The 20,907-nt window shown below is 34.6% G+C and overlaps 2 protein-coding genes across 13 annotated transcripts in view; one reads left to right on the top strand and one right to left on the bottom strand.

The window, feature by feature from the left end:
• MBD5 (methyl-CpG binding domain protein 5) overlaps positions 1-14,612 on the bottom strand; it is a 448,335-nt gene extending 433,723 nt beyond the window's left edge. For 5 of the 7 annotated variants that reach the window (XM_087860610.1, XM_087860608.1, XM_087860621.1 and 2 more), the window contains exon 1: positions 13,875-14,459. The gene's annotated coding sequence lies outside the window, so the exon portion shown is untranslated. Of the gene's footprint in view, positions 1-13,874; positions 14,460-14,495 lie in introns of those variants that run through there. The other 2 variants (XM_087860618.1, XM_087860612.1) reach the window with 1 other exon arrangement.
• An 82-nt stretch (positions 14,613-14,694) lies between these two features.
• The window catches only part of ORC4 (origin recognition complex subunit 4), an 86,498-nt gene continuing 80,285 nt past the window's right edge, over positions 14,695-20,907 (top strand). For 5 of the 6 annotated variants that reach the window (XM_045782318.2, XM_045782274.2, XM_087860628.1 and 2 more), the window contains exon 1: positions 14,784-14,931. The gene's annotated coding sequence lies outside the window, so the exon portion shown is untranslated. Of the gene's footprint in view, positions 14,736-14,783; positions 14,932-20,907 lie in introns of those variants that run through there. The other variant, XM_045782301.2, reaches the window with a different exon arrangement.

Here is a 20,907-nt window from a genome sequence, read left to right as displayed (position 1 = left end):
AGCAGAGAAAGAAAAGGAAAGGAAATTAAATTTTAGTGATTGTCCACAACATGCTAGGACTTCATTTGCATTTTTTAATAGTCACAACTCTGTGAGAAATGAGTCAGTATATAAATTTTACAGATAACCCCAAATTCAGAACCTTACCAGCTCACCAAAGGTTGCATACTATACAATCAGTATATGGAGCCACTGTTCTAACTCAGGACTCTCTGAAGCTCTAAAAGTTGTTCCTTATTATTAAAAAAATTATGGTTATCATTGATCATTTGTGAATACTCTAGTTATACTACAGCTTTGTAGTATGTCTGAAATTCTGGAATTGTGATACCTCCAGCTTTGTTTTTCTTTCTCAAGATTGCTTTGGCTATTTGGGCATTTTTGTTGTTGCTTTTTTTGTTTGTTTTTTGTGAAACCATACAAATTTCAGTAATATATTTGTTCTAGTTCTGTGAAAAATGCTGTTGGTATTTTGATGGGGATTGAACTGAATCTGTAGATTGCTTTGGGTAGTATGGACACTTTAACAATATTAATTCTTCCAATCCATGAGCATGGGTTATCTTTCCATTTGTTTGTGTCATCTTCAATTTCTTTCATCAGTGTTTTATAGTTTTCTGAGTACAGGTGTTTCACCTACTTGGTTAAGTGTATCCCTAGGTGTTTTATTCTTTCTGGTATAATTGTAAATGGACCTTTTTTCTTAATTTCTCTTTCTGCTACTTCATTGTTAGTATATAGAAATCCAACCAATTTCCAGATATGGAATGAATAAATCACAGGAATAATAGGTAAAGCATAGGGAATATAGGCAATGGCATTCTAATAGTGTTGCATGGTCACAGATGGTAGCTACACTTGCAGTGAGCATAACATATAGAGTTGTTGAATCAATGTTACATACCTGAAACTAACATAATGTGTCAACTACACTCAGATAAAAAATTACACAGTTCATTCCAAAGATAAAAAATATATAGAAATACACTATTAAATTCAATATTTAATTTTAAGCATAAATTTCATAATCTTCCTTTTCCAAAGCTAAGGTTATAACAGGTTAAAATGGTATTTGTCTCACTTTTATGTTCTTAACAGAATTTATGCCAATGGTGCTTATAAGCAGTGATATTATATGAAGAATATACTTCCAATTTTTTTTTTTTGGTTGTTAAAGGGATTAAATAAGATAATGTATGTAAAATGCTTAGCAAAGTGAGTGTCAAAAAGGAAGCACTCAATACATGTTAGTGATTACTACTGCAGTAAAAATTCCTATCCAGCATTCTTTAATCATAATTGTTACTGTCTAAACTTTATTTGATAAAGGAACTTTAGTGGGGTATGTCTCATACCAATCAGCTTATCACAGAACTAGGGATCTCTGGAATACACTTAGACAGAAAGAGAAGTAGGAAGGTGTAAAACAAGGAACATGTCAATCCCTAAACAACTCCCAAGTGATTCTTCATTTCTGTTTAAAAGGTATCCCGACTCCCTAGAGTTATTAAATAAATTTTGGAAACCATCTTTTCAACACTAATAAGCTTCCCAAACACTTATGTTCTATGAATGAAATCATAAGTGGTCTGCTAGACACTGTATGAAAAATAAACCAATGCTAGTGATAGCGTCTCAGTAAGAATGTCCTATAAATTAGTAAAAAAGCAAGTAAGTGAATAAAGCAGCACTAAACTCAATTCTGTAGTTTTTAATTTTAGATGTTAACCTGCTTTAGAAGCATGGTCTGCCATTTCTGAGAATGCCATAAAAGTTAAATTCAAAATCAACCTGATGGATGACGCACTGGCGGAATTTATCAACCAACAGTAATGTGATGCACCTTGTCTATTCGATGAATGCTTGTATATATTTTACATCATCCTTACAATTTAACACATCTTTGCGATATTTTGGCCTAAATAAAATTCAAGTGACTTAACCCACTTTTTATAATGCTCTAGCATTGGGGGCATTTCTTGAACCTTTGTTATTAGATTGTTTATTACGTAACACAGAAATTGTTGTTCAAAGAGGCTTAAAACTTAAAGATCAACATGAATATATTTTATCAGCAATATAAGTTAAATGGAAAATAACAATTAAAAATTAAATCTCTTCAACTTTGTCTTTAAAACTACTATTCCAATTGAGATACATATTTTCAAGGATAACATTGAGGCCTGAAATAGTTAATGGAACTTGATAATTTATAATTAATTCTGACTATATAAATTAATTTAAAGATAATCAAAATAAAGTTGGCACTGTATTGTGATTAGTTTGTAAGTTTGCTTTTCTTAAAGGAATTAAAAAATTTTTTGTATTCTAATAATATCAACATAAATATGCCCTAGATTCAGAATACTCAATTTGTGAATATTGTCTTCTACTCTGTCTCTCTTGGTTTGCTCCAGATATCACAATGCAATATATCCAGGTGCCAGTTAAAGGTCTTTTCAAGTTGTCCCACTGAATATATGCCTTAAGATCATTTGCTATGATATCCTACACCAGCCTAGCACACTTGAAGGCTTTTTCTTTTTCTTCATTATTTACAAGTCAGTCAATCACGCCCAGGATATTTTCTTGAATACATATTCATTTTAATGCCCTTTCTTGCTTTTCTTTTCTAACCTCTACCTACTTATGTTTAAGGCAAAATGTTATGGTCACTACTTTCTATTGTTTTCTGTGTTAAAGGGATTTTATACGACCTGACCACTATAACCATGATTCCATGGGAAAAAGCACTGTGAATTTAAGGGGAAATAAAAATGAACTCTTATAACACAACCCTTATATAAGTAGTTTTTGCACTGAGCATAAAGAATATTAGACTAAGTATAAATATTAATCCTAAGGATAAAGAAAACATTGGCCTACAATATCTTGCAGTTTGAATCCTACATAAATCTCTAGCATCACCTTTTAACATGCACTCCTAGTTCTTACAATTTCTGTCATTCTGACCATCATTTAATGTTAGGTACTATGCTCTCTCCCTCCTTGGTACCTTTGTACATACTATTCGAATCTTCCTTCTAGAGAACTTTTCTCCCTCTTGATCAAGTTAACTAATTCATCAAGATTTCAGAAAACTAAACGCTTCCTCCAAAAAACAAAAACAAACTTCCCTTGATCCCACTGATCAGTTAAATTCTTCTTCTAAAAGCGCTCATATTAATACCATGTATCTCTCCACAGCAATTAGAATAGTTCCAACTTTGCACTTATTTATATGATTATCGGATTAATATCCGTATCTCTAGGATAAGTCTAGAAGAGCAAGATCCATGTCTATTTTTGGTCACTGTTCCAGTGAGCACATAATAGATTTCAACATATATTTGTTGAAAAAAAGACATTGGCAAACCACGGATAAAAAAAAAGAGAGAGAGAGAGAGAGAGAGATAGAATACTGAGTCAATGACCCCTACATAAGAGAAAAATCACTGATTTTTCAAGTGAAAACAATACAGAGCCATATTTGATAGAACTCTTTAAGACTGACATTTTTCAGGAAAAAAAAAGTTCAATTTGTGATGGTAGGAAGAGGGGGAATGGTAATTGACATGATGGGGCCAGCTGGAAATAAATTATGCCAGATGCAAGTAAAACTTAAGTAAATGGAGAAAACAAACTATACCTTTGCTATTTTTAGAATTTATATATAAGATTCATAGTTTTAATTGTATACTATTTACTATTGATCCTGGGGACCAACTTGGGTATTAATTTTAATTATAAAAGGAAAAAGAACCTCAGCTAGTATCCTTGGATAAATTTTTCCTGTTTTAACTACATAGTGTTTCATTTCCAACTCATTCAGAATATACTTGCTTTAGACTCTTGACAAATTTTCCAGTTATAATTGCAAAGAACTGTTCACTTCCCTATGTTTCATGCAAGTTATTTTTTCCCTATTTCTTTTCTGATCTGCATTCTTGGAAATAAAGTGTTAAAAACACAAATGCAAGGTGTATTATTTCTAACACCTTTTTTAATTTACCAGGCTATTTTGAATTTTAATCGTAGCTTTCAAGCTACTAAAAATAAGCTTCCCCATCTTCTCATTGCATTGCAAGCTTTGTCTTAACTTGAATTACTCTCTCCTGAACCAACCTACGATTTCTCCTCTACCTAAACTCTGATTAACTCATGTCCTCCCAAGAAGCCACTGTGATTAACTCTACAGAATTCTAATTGCTTCTTTACTCTGCATATTTTCATACTCGGTTTGATGTTATTTTACAAAAGCTCCTGAAGTGTTTTTCAAGTACATGTTTCAGACACTTTAAAAAAAAAGACTTAATCTTAAAAACTTGCTTTATCTTTGTCTTCTATTCAAACCACTACCTGAATACAGAAAAATTATAAAAATGTTAAGTGACTATGCCATCTGTATTTTGAATGAGCATATAATTTGGAGCACTGATTAAAATAATAAAAGTCTATCTTAGGTCCAACATATATCTTATCTCAGACTAAAACTGACTTATTGTCACCACTTTGTGACTGACATTCTTCACCATCAGTTCCCTAGTCAATATTTTCCCAGGTAAGTGAGAAATGTATTTTGCAATAAGAAGCGAAGTATTTCAAAGTCAGGATAGATTATATCCATTGTTCCTCCCTCAACTGACTACACTTTTCACCCTGTTAGATAAGATTAGATCAGTCTAACAGACTTTATTCTGTATCAAGCTATGATGATTGTTAGCCAATACTCAATTCTCTTCAAGATATTCAAGGGATATATTCATGTGACGATTAGGTGATAGGACTGCAATTTTCCTGGATCATTCCTTTAATATGTAAGTATATTTTTCCATTATAAAATTACTACATGAATATAAACTTATTGTTAAAAATAAATCCAAGTAATGCTAAAGTATACAAATTATAAGAGTTCTTAATCTTCCAGCATCCTATTTACACACTCTCTATAAACCAAGGATATAATTTGCTACATATTTTCCAGACTTTTTCTTAATGTATTTACATAAACATAAGACATATCTTATACATTATTTTATTTTATAAATATATGTGCACATGGTATAACATATGTATTATATGTACATAAGTATATAGTCTTATATAGTACATGCATATTATTCTCTGTGTGCATTTTTTTACATAAATGGGATCATAGTGTACATATTTTTTGTGACATGTTTTCAATTTAGCTTATCTTAGAGATCTTTCCATGTTTTTTTAGCTTACAAATCCAAATTTTGCATGGTTGTTGGTAGTTCTTATCCTCAGAGACCACAGGTAGCATTTTCTAACTTTCTTATAAAATTTCAAAATAAATGAATCATTTCTTTCAGTGCCTGGGAAAATGAGTAATGTAGTTTTTTCCATCGTAATATATTTTAATTAAAAGCATTTTAGCAAGTAATCATTGAATTTAATATGATTTTTCATCTTTCCTTAAATGTTTAAACCTCTTATAAACTTGTATTTTAATAAAAAAATATATGTATGTACATAAAGAATGTACACATTTAGGAATCAAGGTCCAAAATTAGTAAAAAGTAAAATTTAGTTTATAAAAAGAGAAAAAATATAGCAAATTTGCCTACTCATTAGAAAAATTAAACACATACACATATAACTCATTTTCTAAATTAATGAGGTAGACTGCACAAAAACATTGAAGCTGCCGAAGAAATGTTTTTAAAGAATTCTTAACAGCAACAAAAAAAACAAAACGAAATAAAACAAGAAAACAACCTTTTAAAACAGTTTACCAACATACTTAGAACACAGAAATCACAAACAGCAGGAGCAGCAGACCAGAAAAGCAACATAAAATTAAATTAAAATCTGTATTATGTAGGTCTAGTCTCCTCCCATACATATAACACTGGAGTAATGGGATTGTTACTTTTGTTTTCTAATAGGCAACATATTGCTATGCTCTTCAAACTGGAAACTGGAGTTGAATCAATTAGCAAACAAACACATCTACTATAGAATTTACTAATTTAAAAAAAAAACTAAACTGGGCCATTTAAATGAGATATGTAATAATATAAGCTGTTAGGTTTTATTATCAAAAGAAACTGCTGAAGGAAATGCTATATTACTTCTGGTAGAAAATAAGCTTCATTTTTAGACTTCTTTGAAAGAATTAATGTTAATACCGCCCAAATGAAAAAAGTATTCAGAAGGAATGGCGTGATTTAGGAAAGCCTATGGCTACACAAAATCATTGCCATCATTATTGGTGATATTTGTAGCTGGTATAAAGCTTTCTGATATATAGTGAACTGAACACTGCAGCTTTAATTGAAGTTTGAATGTTATAAACAGTTAGATGTCTGGCTCTGGCCTGCATTCTAATACCATCAGCAGAACAGAGATGGGAAGTATAAACAAACCTTTTAACTAGATTACAGTCTCTAAAATGGCCAAGAAATCCTTCAGCACAAACTCCTGTGTGACAAATGTGGAAGAAGGAAAATGATTTTGGAACAATGCTAAAAAATAGTCTCTATATTTCTGTCATTACTGGAACATGTATTTGACTTTTCAAATATTGGCTTAATATTCGTTAATGATAAACTTTACATTTAACTTTCCAAATAAGTAAAAATCCTTTTTATCTTACATAGCAGCTGTTTTTTATATCAGTATATTCCAAGTAAAGAAGCTATTTAGAAATCAATACTTTTCTTTTGTTGAATGTGGAATACTTGCCTCCCCCAACATTAGTGACTGTATGTATACAGCCAAGATTATTATTTTTAGAGAGTAATATTAAGAATGTATGGATTGAGTTAATTAATGTCCAACCAATCAGGAGACATTTCTGGACTCAAGGTATATAAAAAATAATAGCTTTGGATATAAGGATGGATCTTAATATAATTTAGCATTCAGTCAACCTTAAGAAACATTTTAGGTTTACTTCCAACTTTCAAGATACAGACTTTAAATTTTAAAAAAGGGAGCACAAGAATGTATATTTTAACACTAGCACCATACAGAAATCTTTCCTCTAATTGCTTAAACCTTGGTTGGTCGGCAAAGAACTCAGCGAAGCATGGATGTGCAAAAATTTTCACCATTACAAGGCAGGTGACTGATTTATATAACTCATTTTAGTCCTTTAAAACAATATGTTCTATTAATTACTCAATAACATAGAATTTAATTACAAGTTCTGAGAAAAGGTTATATAGGCCAACTGAAGTAGGACTCAATTTAGAATTAGTCACATACAACTTTGTATGAAATATATGCTTTTCACCAGGTATGATATCATTAGTGATTTTCTTTTCCATCATGTGCAGCTACATTAGAAGATATACCTTAATATATATATATGTCAAGCCTGGTTCTCACCCTGGCTCTCTGAAAAATTATATGAGTCATTCCAACTTCTGAAATCTTACATGATATTATAGAAATACCTCAAACAGAAACAATGATGAGTTAGAATCTTTACTTCCAACCTTTACCTTTAGGTATTGCCTTTGCCTGTTAGGAATCACCTTTAGGTTATCTAAGGATATGGTCTATTTGAGACCATAGACTTACTCTATCCCACCGATTACTGAGATTATTCGTTAAAGCAATAAAACCAATTTGTTATAAAGTTTCCTCTCTGAAATATAATAGATTACAGAGAATGGTTCTTTATCATTTAAAAACATTCCCAAATTCTACAGGTCATAATGTATCGGCATATTATTTATAGAATAATGTAGTCAATTTATGCATATAGGATGAATGTGTATTTACTTAGGATGCATATGAAAATTACTTGATTAACAACATAGAATTTTTAGAAATTACTCTTTTCTCCCAGAAGCAAAGAATGTAAAAGCAAATCTGGTTAGCTGGGTCAAACATTTTTTAATTTAGTAGCTGCTTTAAAGAACAACTATATAATAATTTAGGCATCTAGAGAATCCAGCAAGTTGTCCATTCTCGTACCAAAAATATTTCTGACTTTACATAGTACTAAAAAGAGTACATTAGGGGCGCCTGGGAGGCTCAGTCGTTAAGCGTCTGCCTTGGGCTCAGGGCGTGATCTCAGAGTCCTGGGATCAAGCCCCACATCAGGCTCCTCTGCTGGGAGCCTGCTTCTTCCTCTCCCACTCCCCCTGCCTGTGTTCCCTCTCTCGCTGGCTGTCTGTCAAATAAATAAATAAAATCTTAAAAAAAAAAAAAAGAGTACATTAAACTTAATTCTATATGTGTAATGTAGTAATTATGAAACTCTTACAAGGTACAGGGTCCAGAAGATATGTATCTATACACACCCAACCACTAGGCAATATATGTTCCCTCTTGTAGAGGTTTTCCATTAAAACATTTACATTAATATTTACAGTAAATATTCATTGGGTCACAAATTGTTAGAACCTTCAAGATTCACCTAACAAAATGCTAAATGTAACCCATGCAAGAGAAAGGAAGTTCAATATATGGAAAGCCTAAATGTAATTTTTGCCATACAGAGAGAAGACTGACTTTTTTTTTTTTTTTAAGATTTTATTTATTTATTTGACAGAGATAGAGACAGCCAGCGAGAGAGGGAACACAAGCAGGGGGGGTGGGAAAGGAAGAAGCAGGCTCATAACAGAGGAGCCCGATGTGGGGCTCGATCCCATAACGCTGGGATCACGCCCTGAGCCGAAGGCAGGCGCTCAACCACTGTGCCACCCAGGCGCCCCGAGAGAAGACTGACTTTATGTATACAGCCGACCCTTGAACAATGAGAGTGCTGACCTCTGTGCAGCTGAAAATCCCGTATAACTTCTGACTCCCCTAAAACTTTACTACTAAAAGCCTACTATTGACCAGAAGCCTTACCGATAACATAATCAATTAACACATATTTTGTATGTTACATGTGTTACATATTGTACTCTTACAATAAGGCTAGAGAAAAAAAGTGTTAAGAAAATCATAAGGTAGAAAAAGTATACTTAGAGTACTGTAAGAATTCTGCATACAAGTGGACCCATAGTTCAAACCTGTGTTGTTCAAGGGTCAAGTGTATTTTTATTTCAAGTTGCACACTGGTCTGCATCTATGTTCCTTATAAAGAACTGGGTTTGTTTATTGTTTTTCTGTCCTTGTAAACTTTTAGAAATTTTCCATCACTCTATCAATAAGCTGCTGGGGCCATGATTTTACTAATGTTTACCGGCGTACTTACTGACTGATAAAAGCTACTGTGACTGTGTTTTAAATTTAAAAAGTGTTATGAATTTACTGTGATTATTTTGCTCCTATCTGTAAAATGCTATTTTGTCAATAATAGGTTTCCCCATTTGTAATATGGGAACAATGTTCAAAGTTCACAGGACCAGTGTATTTATCACAGTGTTAGGCACTTAGAATAAATAGTAGCCATGATTATTACTAGAATAAAAAGTTATGAATGAATTTGAAAAAGATCCAAATTGACCTTCAGACGTCTATGTACCTTCACAAGATACTGTACCAGCAAGAGAGTCCCTCCTTTCAAACTGTGAATCAATATTATTCTAAAAAGTACAGTTTAAGGGGGACAAAGAAAATCCAGGAAATTTCTCTCTAATATATTTTTAAATTACATATGAAAGCCATGATAGGAACCAAGATAGTATCCTTTGGTTTTGAAACATCCATAACTAAGAAACTTCCAAATCATTTTACTGAAGTTGTATCACATAATCAAGATTAAAAATTGCAACTAATCAATTTAGAGCTAGAACTGGAAGCTTCTAATAAGGTTATTGGAGGAATTTATCTAGTACACACTGAAAATTCCAAAACTCCTAAATAGTATATACTGTAATTATTCCATTATAATTAAATTATACTGTTAGCTTAAACTATAGAAATTAACTAAATGATCAAAATGATAATGTACCATGTCTTCCAATGAGCCATGAAAGATAACCTGTTATATGAAATGTAAATGAAAAAAAGTTACTTTTGCGAAAAAAAAAAAAAGTTTAAGTTTGGAGAGTTTGCATTTGGTTTTTTTGGGGGAATAATTTAATGAGATATTTCAATGAACAATGTTGATAATATTCAAATAAAAGTATATATCAATAAAATACTAGCAATGATAGCCACATAAACTAATTTTATGGTCTAAAATTAATGAATTATATACAGAATAGAAATCCCCAGAATACGGTATTAAGTGGAAAATTTTTCTTTATATTTTTCTATTTTAATAAAATACAGCAAAATCCTTCTTAAATATGCATTTTTCCACCTAACAGTATCCATTTAGTTAATATAAAATTTATTTAGGAAAAAACATCAAACTAAAGTTATGACCAATGTACGTGTGGAATACAATTAAAATATCTCTTCACATTAAACTGTAGGGACCATCCTTGATTCTCAGATGCCTAGCACAGTGCCTGACAGACAGTAGATGTTCAGTAGATGTTTAACGAATACCTAAATACAATCTGTTTTGCACATACATTCAAAATCCAGACAAGTTTGCAAAGGTACATAAGTTGGACATAGGCTTTCTGGCTGACTTCATGGGGTCCCAGTGATGACTAGGAGTAAATCTTCATATCCATAGAAAACTGGAAAGTTGATAATTGTCTGGGTAAGGACCAAAAAAACAAAGTCAGGGAAACATGTCACCTAAGTAACAGTTGCTTTATAGAGCTGGTAAAAGTGGCCTAATCATTCCAATAACCTATTGCATTAGTCACTCAATGAAATGAAATTTAAGTGTATCTTGAACATTTGCTAGTATATTTTTAATTGGAATTTTTTTGAAATCTCTTATTAAAAATAAATTACTTTTGTTAAATTGCATCCTGTACAAGGATTAAAGGGAATATGTTTTTCTTTCTATAAGTACTATATTGTTAATGGGATTTAATTTGGCTAACAGAAAAAGTGAGAGCTACAGTAAAAATAAATTTAAAAATTCACGGTAGTGGAGAAATTGTAGCAGGGAGGAGAAGAAAGGAAAAAGGAAGAAAGGAAAGGAATCCCACATATGGGAGTAAAGAAATTCAAACATGCCTAACTCTACTATTAATTATGACAAACAACCAGTAGGGCCTACTATGCATCAGACCCTGCTGTGAGGGATATAAAATGTTAACATGACAAAAATCCTTGGTCTTAAGTGGTTCACAGAGCAAGACTAACAGGTAAACGTTTATAATACAATATTCATCATTCTTATATATATGTCTTTAATCCAAGAATAAGAAGTATATTTACTGATTAATTAGAAGTGCAGAGAAAAAATAAGCATCAGGGAAAGCTGAAATAATTCTCAAAATAGTAACTATCCAGAACGAGAGAAATCAGTACTTCTTAAATCAACAACAAATAATTGAATTATAAATAGACAAAATTTTGGCTTAAAGCTATTTACCTAAATATTCTTAGAATAATATGCCTCCATATAAAATCCCTAAGTGGTATACACAAAATTGTGAATGACAGTTTCATTTCTGACAAAAGAAAATGAGGTAGTATAGCACAGTGAATGTTAAGAGACCTAAGTTCTCGGGTCCATGCTCTGTCCACTCAGAGGTCTTGGAACCTAGGCAAGTTCCTCAAGCTCTCTGAACTTCAGCAATATGGAAAATGAAGAGCTGGATACAGTGACCTCCAAGATATCACTTAGATGAAAATTACAATCCTAAAATGTCTTAATGTCTAAAAAATAAGTCATAATAAAAAAGGTTGTCTAAATATAAATCATTATCCCACTTAGAGGAAGTTCAGAATTCTCAAACCACGCAGAGCTACCCTAGGAGTGGTGGGATAAAGGAACAGTTTCAAAAGAAAAGCAGACATAAATTAAGCAAAGGTATTATACTTAAGACTGTAAATTTTCACTCAGCTGCCGACGGGGCAACTACCACCCAATTATATACACAATTTGCTTTACTTAAAATTGATTTCTTCACTAAGTTCTACTTTCTCCCTCTATGTTAAGGTTGCTGAGGAATTAGGGTGAGGACGAGAAATCCTAGGTGGACCTGAAATAGTTAGTATTGATGTTGGGAGAAAAACTTGAACCTGACACAGATTTCTGCTGAAGTGCACCAATTACACCTCAGAGAAAGGTAAGAAATTGTTCAAATCGATGTCAGAAAGGAGGGAAATAAGACCATATTGTTTACTGCTACACAGCTTTTTTCCGTGTCTAAATGTCTACTTTTGCACACATTAATGAAAATTTTACAGAACAAGTTTCTACATTTGCAGTGCGTTTCTGGCACTAAAATAGAAGCATATTATGTTTCGGCTTTACCATCAAGAAAATAAAAAATTAAAAGTATTACCATGTTTTAAGAATATATCCATCTAGATTTATTTTTCTTCAATCCTTTCTATTTGATCAAATTGCTGTTTTCATATTACCAGTCTGATCATAAAATTGCTGCTTTACAGAAGAATATTTTTTGCTGACATAAATTATGGGATCAGAGATACCAATGCAGTTACAAAAAAGGGTGTGTGTGTGTGTGAGAGAGACAGAGAGAGAGTGTGTGTGTGTGTGTGTGAGAGAGAGAGAGAGTGTATATATGAATGTGTGCATCCATCTTCAAGGAAAGAATAAAGAAATGTATGTATGAAACAAAATGCTACTTTCCAATGTAAGCCCTAGTAAAAGGCCTACATTGGAAATACACTTTCTAGCATTTGTAAAATAAAATACAGCACTGAATTTGAAAGCCATAGTGATTTTTATGAAAACTGTTATTCTATAAACCTAAACCTGGATTTATCTTTCAATTTATGTCTAACTACAATGAATATACTAACTACGACTTCATGATTTGACTCATGAAAATATATTTTAGAAATTTGTCTCCTTTCACGTACAGTGAGCAATTTGGTTCAGTACCTCAAGAGATGAAAAAACTCATCTCAATTTACAACACTAAATAAATAATTCAGTTAAAACTGAAAGTGGTACCAATCCAGCAAACTATTGATGGAGAGGTTTGGCCTTCCATGAAGCCAGAACAACATAAAGTTTTCAATGGGGATTACTTGTTCAGGCAAGTTACAAAGATTAGAAAAATACCCAGATTAATTAGGAAATAGCTTATATTCTCGTCTTATGGAAAACAAATATCAAGAACGTATGTAGGGAGAGATAATACCGGTGGTATTTAAACTTTGAGCATTTTAAGCTTTGAACTTTACATGCTGATATATGAAACAAACATTTAACAAAAAAAAGCAGTAATACAAGTCAAAACCTAACCAAAGGCCTCTATCAACTAAAAATTTGAGATCTTCCATGCAAGTCAGACACAACAACAACAAAAAAAAGGAAAATTAAACCCAGAAAGCAAAAACCAATCAAGTCTGTTCCAACACTGAAGTCAATTTCCAAATCACATACAGAACCAAAAAGGGGAAAACACTCAGGTCTACAAATGGATAAGCAGTTCCAATACAATCTAGATCCCGACATTTTCCCACTCAGAAACAAATGCAGTGGAGCTTTTCCTGGGGAAAAAGGAAAAAAGCTCTCCAAATGAATTTTTTCAAGTGACATCTAGAAAGTGTGCCTCTTTCTGTCTCTTTCCCTGGCGCCTCATTGGAGGAAGGAGGGGGTTGTTTTTGTATTCTCCCCCACTGGAGCAAGACACAATCAGATGTTAGCTGGAGAAGAGAAACCACTTTTGACAACAGCAAATAAAAATAAAAGTGCCCTTCCTCCTCTGACAGGATGGGCACCCACCTCACACACCCCTCCCCACTCCAACCCCTCCTTCACTCCCCCCCCCAGCACCACCCCCTCCTCACCCCGGAGCTCCACTGCGTATGTGGTTTGGTGCTACTGTTGCCCCGGAGTTAAAGTCAGAGCCAGAGGAAGGCAATGAAGCCCCCACAGACACACTTACCTTTCCTGCCCCCCACTTTTGAGTGCCTTCCCTGGAGCTGTGGAGGATGACACAAAGGGTAATAAAGGGGGGGGGGAGTGGAGGAGGAGGAGGCGAAGGAGGAGGAGAGCTGGGGAAGTGGCTGCTCCTGGGTGTAGTGAGATGTCTCCAGCCAGGGCCAAGCAGCAGCAGCAGTAGCAGCAGCAGCAGCAGCAGCAGCAGAGAAGGGTCTGTGTTGCTAAGAGGCTTTTGGTCTCTTTCTCTCCTCCTCTCACGGCCAAAGAGGAGGAGGGTGGAGGGGGCTCGGGAGGGAGGCTAGTGGAGGGGTGAGGGGGTAGGAGTCGTGGATGGGGGTTTTCGAAGAAGAAGAAACTCCTTCTTCTTCTCTCTAAGGCTCAATCCCCCTCTCAGGTCTCAGGGCTTGAGGGTGGGGGAAGGAACTCAGCCGCCTTCCCCCCACCCCCCTCAATTCAAGGTTGAAGTGGGGTAAAATTAGTGTCCTGTCCCTTTAAAAATAGAAATAAAAGGTGCCCCCCCTCTGCCACTGCCTCTCTCTTCATCATCAGCTGCTGCTGCTGCTGGGGTCTCTCTGCTGGGGGGGGGGGAGGGGGGGTTCGGGTAGAAGAGACGGGAGGCACTCACTGCGCATGTCCCTCCCTGACGGGAGGCTGGTTGGTTGAAGGCAGGAGGAGGGGGAGGGGAGGAAATGATACGGTTTCCCAGAAGGCTCCGAGGTACTGGCGACCCGGAAGACATTGTAGCGGGGGGTAGAGGGGCGGGGGCGGGGAGTAGGAGGAAGTCGCTACTCTTTAACACCCCCTGCCCCCTCCTCTCTCCTAAGGGAAAGTGGAGGAACGGAAGTGGGCGTGAACGGAGACGCAAGTAAGTCACGTGTTTGGGCGGGAGTGGGGCGGGGTTGGAGACGCGATGCGTGCGCGGGGAATGCCGGGAGTAGTGGTGTACCGTTGGCAGTAGCAGGTGAAGCTGAGCAGACAACGCGGCGAGTGGCTTCTGCGAAGCGATTCCAGTGGTCGCCAGATTCAGTCTGCCCTCGTAAGGGCAGACTTTTCTGTGAGAGGTAACATGGGGTAGGCTGGCCTCAAAACGAAGGCCAAGGTAGCCGGTGGCGAAAGGCGAATCGGAAAGAATGAGGACGGAGGGTTGCGGAGACTGGGAATGCGGGAAGGGGGCAGGCTTGGTTAGGCCAGGCAGGCCGGAAATCAGGCAGGCTCCTTCGGTCTCGTGGCTTTCCTGTAAGGTTACCGACAGGTCCCTGAAGCATGCAGGGATTCCTCATGAAAGTAGATCTCTGGCGGGGTTTTGACTACAACGGGTGGTGGTGAGAAATTTGATGATCCTGCTGCTAAAGAGAAATGGGATCTTTGGAGCCTCTGCAGTTGACTGTGTTGACTGTTTCTTCAGTTCATAGCAGGGGGAGAGAAAAGCTCCATGTGTGAATTTTGACAACTTCTGGCATTAGATGCATTACTTGCATTGGGTATTCTGACCATCATTCCTTACTTCGCTATGCTCCTTAGAATTCTGGAGTGGTTTTGGGGAGGAGGGAGCAAGCTGAGAAGTCTTGCATGGAATTTCCCTACCATGTCTTGACGTTGTTGCTGCAACCCAGCTCCTATGCTTGTTCTCAAAAAGGGATATGGGATTTTGTCCTCGATGTTGTTACGGTTTATAGAGAAGAAACATAAAATTTCCCTTTTCTGTAGTGTAGATGAGAGATTTTTAAATGGATATTTTAAGTTTCTTTGGTTACTAGTCTTGGATTTAGAGCCTTTGGTTTCTCAATTAAATGCCAACTATTTTTGCTGGAAATGTTTCCCTCATAAGATAATAATTCGAACTATAAAGAATTCATGAATTTACATTAGTAAGGCTTTTTAAGTAAAATATCACCGTTTCTTTTTCATATTCATTTCACACAATCTTAATTAGAACCATTGCGGTCTTTCAGTTACCTTTGGTAAAAGTACTTTGAAAGATTATCACCCTTCATGGTTTCTTTTAAGACCAATAATCTGAAATTCCTCATGTTTGTTGTATTGGTATTATTTAATTCTGTGATGAGTTCTTTAGGATACACTATCAAAGTTGCTACTTTTCTACATTTTGTCAGTGGACCCTGTTTATACATCATTGCCTAGTGCTTCTTTCTCTGTGTGTAGTGGTTTTGTCAAATGGAATAAAAACTAGATTCTTGTGCCTTAAAATTTTGTTCATATTGCAACTAAACATTTACTACTTTATAAAAGAAAAAAAGTTATAGCAAAGCAATTTAAGTGCCTTCAGTAACAAATTTAAATTTTTTATGTTAAGATACTAAATATGCAAAAAATGCACAAATCATAGGTACGCAGTATAATGAATAATTACTAAGTGAACACTCTGGTGATCACTACCAAAGTCAGAACTAGAACATTCTTGGCACTGGAGACCTCCTCCTCCCCCCATCCATTCCTGAATATTCTGCTCACCACTTGGAGAGGTTAACACTAACTGAATTTTTATGGTAATTATTTCCCATTTTTTATCGTAATTATTTTCTGTTTTTACTTCAAGTATTTTTTAACTACCAGTGTCAGCATTCCTACACGATGTAGATGAATTTTGCCTGTATCTTACCTATATGAAAAGAATTAAACATTATGTATTACTTGCCTTTCATGTTACCAGTATTTAACCCTGTTAGTAGATTTAGCTGTAGTACATGTTTTTTTTTTCCTTTTTGTATAGTAATATCTATAGTAAGTGGTGTAGTAAGTCCTTTTATGAATAAACCACAATTTAATTAATCTAAGATTGATGGACTTTTGGATTGTGCCCAGTGTTTAACAAATGCTATGCACATAGCATTCATTTTTATAGAGTGTAGATTATGTCAAACTTTTCCAAAATAGATATATCAATTTATGCTCCTACCAGCAGTATATGATACATAACTTGTTTTCTACAGTCTCACCAACAGTTGATGTTTTTTATTTTTGCCAACCTGATGAATGTGGCTTTATGTTATTGTTTTAATTTACAGTGCTCTGGTTATTAAGGACTTTGAACATTTTGTAAAAAAATTATTGGCTATTTTGATTTCTTATTTGAAATGTCTTTTCCTTATCACAATGTTTCTATTACCTAAAGATTTGACCAGTGTAGTGTGGCAAATACTTTCTCTGTGCTTGGAGCATTTCTTGCTTCCTGGATGATTTTATCATTTCATTTCTTACTGGCTTATATGTTATTAGTATTATTTTAAATTTATTTGTAATTTTAACTCAAAGGAAGAGGTTCTGTACCGTAGCCGGCTTGTAGCTGGCATGGACCACTTGAAATGTGATTAGTGTTGCTGAGGAACTGAATTTTTAGTTTTATGTAGTGTTAATTTAAATTTGAAAATTGATACTTGATTCAGGTGTTGAAAAACCCTTAAGTTTGTTTGTAACAACTTGGATATGTAAATGTACATTTCAGCTGGAAACTGTAAAAATAAAGATCAAGTATTTCTGATGACAATTTAGCATCTGAATTGTCATGTTCTGTAAATGCCAAATACCAGATTTCTGAGACTTAGTATGGAAACAATAAAATAATTCAGCTTTTTATTATGATTGCATGTTGAAATTATAGTAAATTAATTTTACCTTGTTTTTCTTTAATGCGGGTACTAGAAAATTTTAAATTACATGTGTGAGTGGTATTGTATTTCACTTGGACAGTACTATTCTGAACATCAGTGTTCAGTTACATATTCCTATACTTTTACCATTTTCAGTTCATTAATTTTTAAATCTCTGAATTTTCTTTGAAGAACTTTTTCATTTTGCTTTTAATACACTGTTTAGAATATCTTTAATACAGATACACTGATGGCCAATTATCTTAATTTTTTGGTTACCTTCAGTGTCTTGTTTCATCTTCAATCCTGAAGAATGTTTTGGGTCTTTTTAATTGTAGATTGTGGTTGTTTTTCAGAATCTTGAAGATAATGTTCCACTGTGGGTTTTTTGCTTTTTGATTTTTTTGGCTTCCATTAGTGATTTTGAGAAGTCAGCTGTCAATCTAATATTTGCTGCTTTGAAAGAAATATCTAAAAAATGTTTTGTCTTGTTTTCTGCTGTTGCTTTATGATGTTTTATATAGAATTCTTTTTCCTGTTTTGGGATAGTTGAGATGCTTGAATCTCTGGATCAGTGTCTTTTTAAGCAGTAAATCACCCAAATTCTTACTGTTTCTAGCTACTTGCTAAAAATTACAGTTGTGGCTTTTATTGGCACAGTATTTGTAAGTTGTTGTTTTTGACTGATAATTTCAGTTTCTTAATTTTTTAAGGGTCTCTTTCTGCTGGTTCATGATTTTTTTTCTTGTGTGCCTATGTGCTAGTTGTTGGATTTGAAAAATTATAGGATTATTTAAATCTTAGGATAATGGTGTCTTTTTCAAGAAGGCATGTTTTCCTAGGGAAGATGATTAGGCATGCTACCAGTCCCAAGTCACTTAGTTCATGTTCAATACTTAAGATTACTTGTTTTATTTATATATATATATTTTTATATATGTTTTTATATATGTGTATATATATATATGTACATATATATATGTCTTTTTTTGTGTATACACACACACACACACACAGGCCATTAAGCAAGGCTTCAAGTCATGAGTCATGAGTTCTGTTTTGCATTCAATTCTCCCTGATCCTAATGATGTTGCCCTTAGGATCTCAACTTAAATTGGGTGATGGTTTATTTGCATCCCACTTTTGGTGGGTCCTGTGCTTTGATTTTTTTCCCTCTTAGCCCAGGAAAGCTACCAGGAGTTCATCCTTTCTTCTACTTTCTCAGCCTGTGGGGCCCACGCAGGGTTCAATCTAACAACCCTGAGATCATGACCTGAGCTGAAATCAAGAGTCAGACGCTTAAGCAACTGAGCCATCCAGGTGTCCCCCAAGTTACTTAAAATTTAGAAAATAATTCAAGCAGTTTTTGAGTTAATAGTTTAAAATGTAAAATTTTAAATAGTTTAGGTAGTTCAAAAGTTTAAATAGTTTAAAATGTAAAAGAACATGTTCTTGAAATATTAACTACTTCTACATGGCTTATTAAAAACAGCTTAGATTTATTTATCACCAGTTTAATTCTCCAGAATGTGGCCCACCAGAGTTGCACCATGGTGGACCGAAACGGTTGGGCCTTTATGCCCACATCTTGCTAAGCCCCAGGAAGGGTGTGATGTTAGGCAGGGTGGCTGTTAAAGCCCCCATTTCCCCATCTCTAGGGGGAAACACTTTTTAAACTTTTTTGGCAGATTTTTTTGATACTTAACTCCCATATTTCTAGATAACATATGCCACCACTTGATTTTTCCATTTTAGGTATAATCTATTGACTTCGTCTATGGATAGTGTAAATTTAGGTTTTTCCCACAAATACCCAAGCCCTCCCCCATCATTCCAGTGATACCTTAGTTTTTGGTAGATAACCATTTTATGTTTTATATTTTCTCAATATTTATCATTAATTCAGTCCCCAAAAATCTGCGTGTTGTCAGCATCTGCTCTCCATAGGTTCAGAATTATCTTTTTTTTTTTTTAATCAATTAAACCATTATTGAAAAATTTCTCCTATAACATTCTGATCTCCAGGTTAGGCTGGCTGCTTGATGTGGTTGCCCCACATGCAGCCTCTCTGTATGGATCCTCTCCTATATCCCATGTAATTCTTTGCTTGTGTTAATGTTTGCATCTCTGGATTTTCTTTGGGGATCTTTTTTCTTTTGAGTACATGCTTTAGAATTTCTTTAATGTAGGTTATCATCATTAAAGGGTTAATAGTTACCTATTAAGGTTAATGGTTATCCTCATTTTGTTTGGTCACGGTCTCCAGTAGCTAAGTGGCAAATGTTTTGAGGCGTTATGTACCTCTAATTATCTTTAGATTACCCTAATTTAGTTCAACTGTAGGATTCTAAGTTGGAAATGTTTTTCTTCAGAATTGTGAAGGAATCCTTAGTGTTTGATATAAAATCTGAGGCCATATTTTCAGCAATTTGCATTTAACTTTTTTTTTCCCAGTGGAAGCTCCTACACCCTTTTTGTTTGAAGCTTATAGAACGTTCTCTTTGTTGTACCTTGTGTTCTGAAATGTCACAGTGATGTGAGGTAAGTTTGAGTCTATAGACATCCACTTTGTTGTGCATTTCATGGGTTCTTTCTGTCTGGCAACTTGTATTCTTTAGCTCTGAGGAAGTTTCTGATACTTTTACTATAATTTCCTTGCCTGTGTTTTTGGTTCTGAAGTAGCAGTAAGACATTATATTCTTTTTTTTTTTTTTTTTTCATTTTTTTTTTTAAAGATTTTATTTGTTCATTTGACAGAGAGAGAGACAGCCAGCGAGAGAGGAAACACAAGCAGGGGGAGTGGGAGAGGAAGAAGCAGGCTCTCATAGGAGGAGCCTGATGTGGGGCTCGATCCCAGGACTCCGGGATCACACCCTGAGCCAAAGGCAGACACTTAACGACTGAGCCACCCAGGTGCCCCTAGACATTATATTCTTAAATGTATTTCTTTTCTCCCATATTTGATCTTTTGCCAGTCTTTAGCTTTACCGTTTCTTGAAAACTTATTTAATTTTTTAAACATTTGAGACTTTAATTTCTATTGTTATGTTTTTAATTTGCAGTACTTTTTTTGATCTCTGCATTTTTTAAATGTCATCCTGATATTTTTCTCTTTATGAATTTAATTAAAGTTATGTTTTAAAGTTTTTCTCCCTACTTACTCTCTTTTCTCCAAGTTATCCTTTCTGTTAGGACGTTTTAAAGGCTTTCATCAGCTATCTTGTGGTCCTTGGTTGTGTTCAAATTTATGTAAAGAGCTTTAAGAAGTTGTTTCATGCTCTGTGAATTTGACTAAGGCTTGCTAGATATTAATGGATCTCCCTGTGGAAGTATTTGACTAGAGCATATTTGGTGGGGGAACCTTAAGAACCACTTTTTGGTGTTATTTGGAAGCCTTTTCTTGGACTAATAAGAGCCCAATGAAAAGAA

Source organism: Ursus americanus, chromosome 1, assembly GCF_024610735.1.
Source record: "Ursus americanus isolate L20-20 chromosome 1, mUrsAme1.1.p, whole genome shotgun sequence".
Taxonomy (NCBI): Eukaryota; Metazoa; Chordata; class Mammalia; order Carnivora; family Ursidae; genus Ursus; species Ursus americanus.
This window is presented reverse-complemented; position numbering and strand designations above follow the sequence as displayed.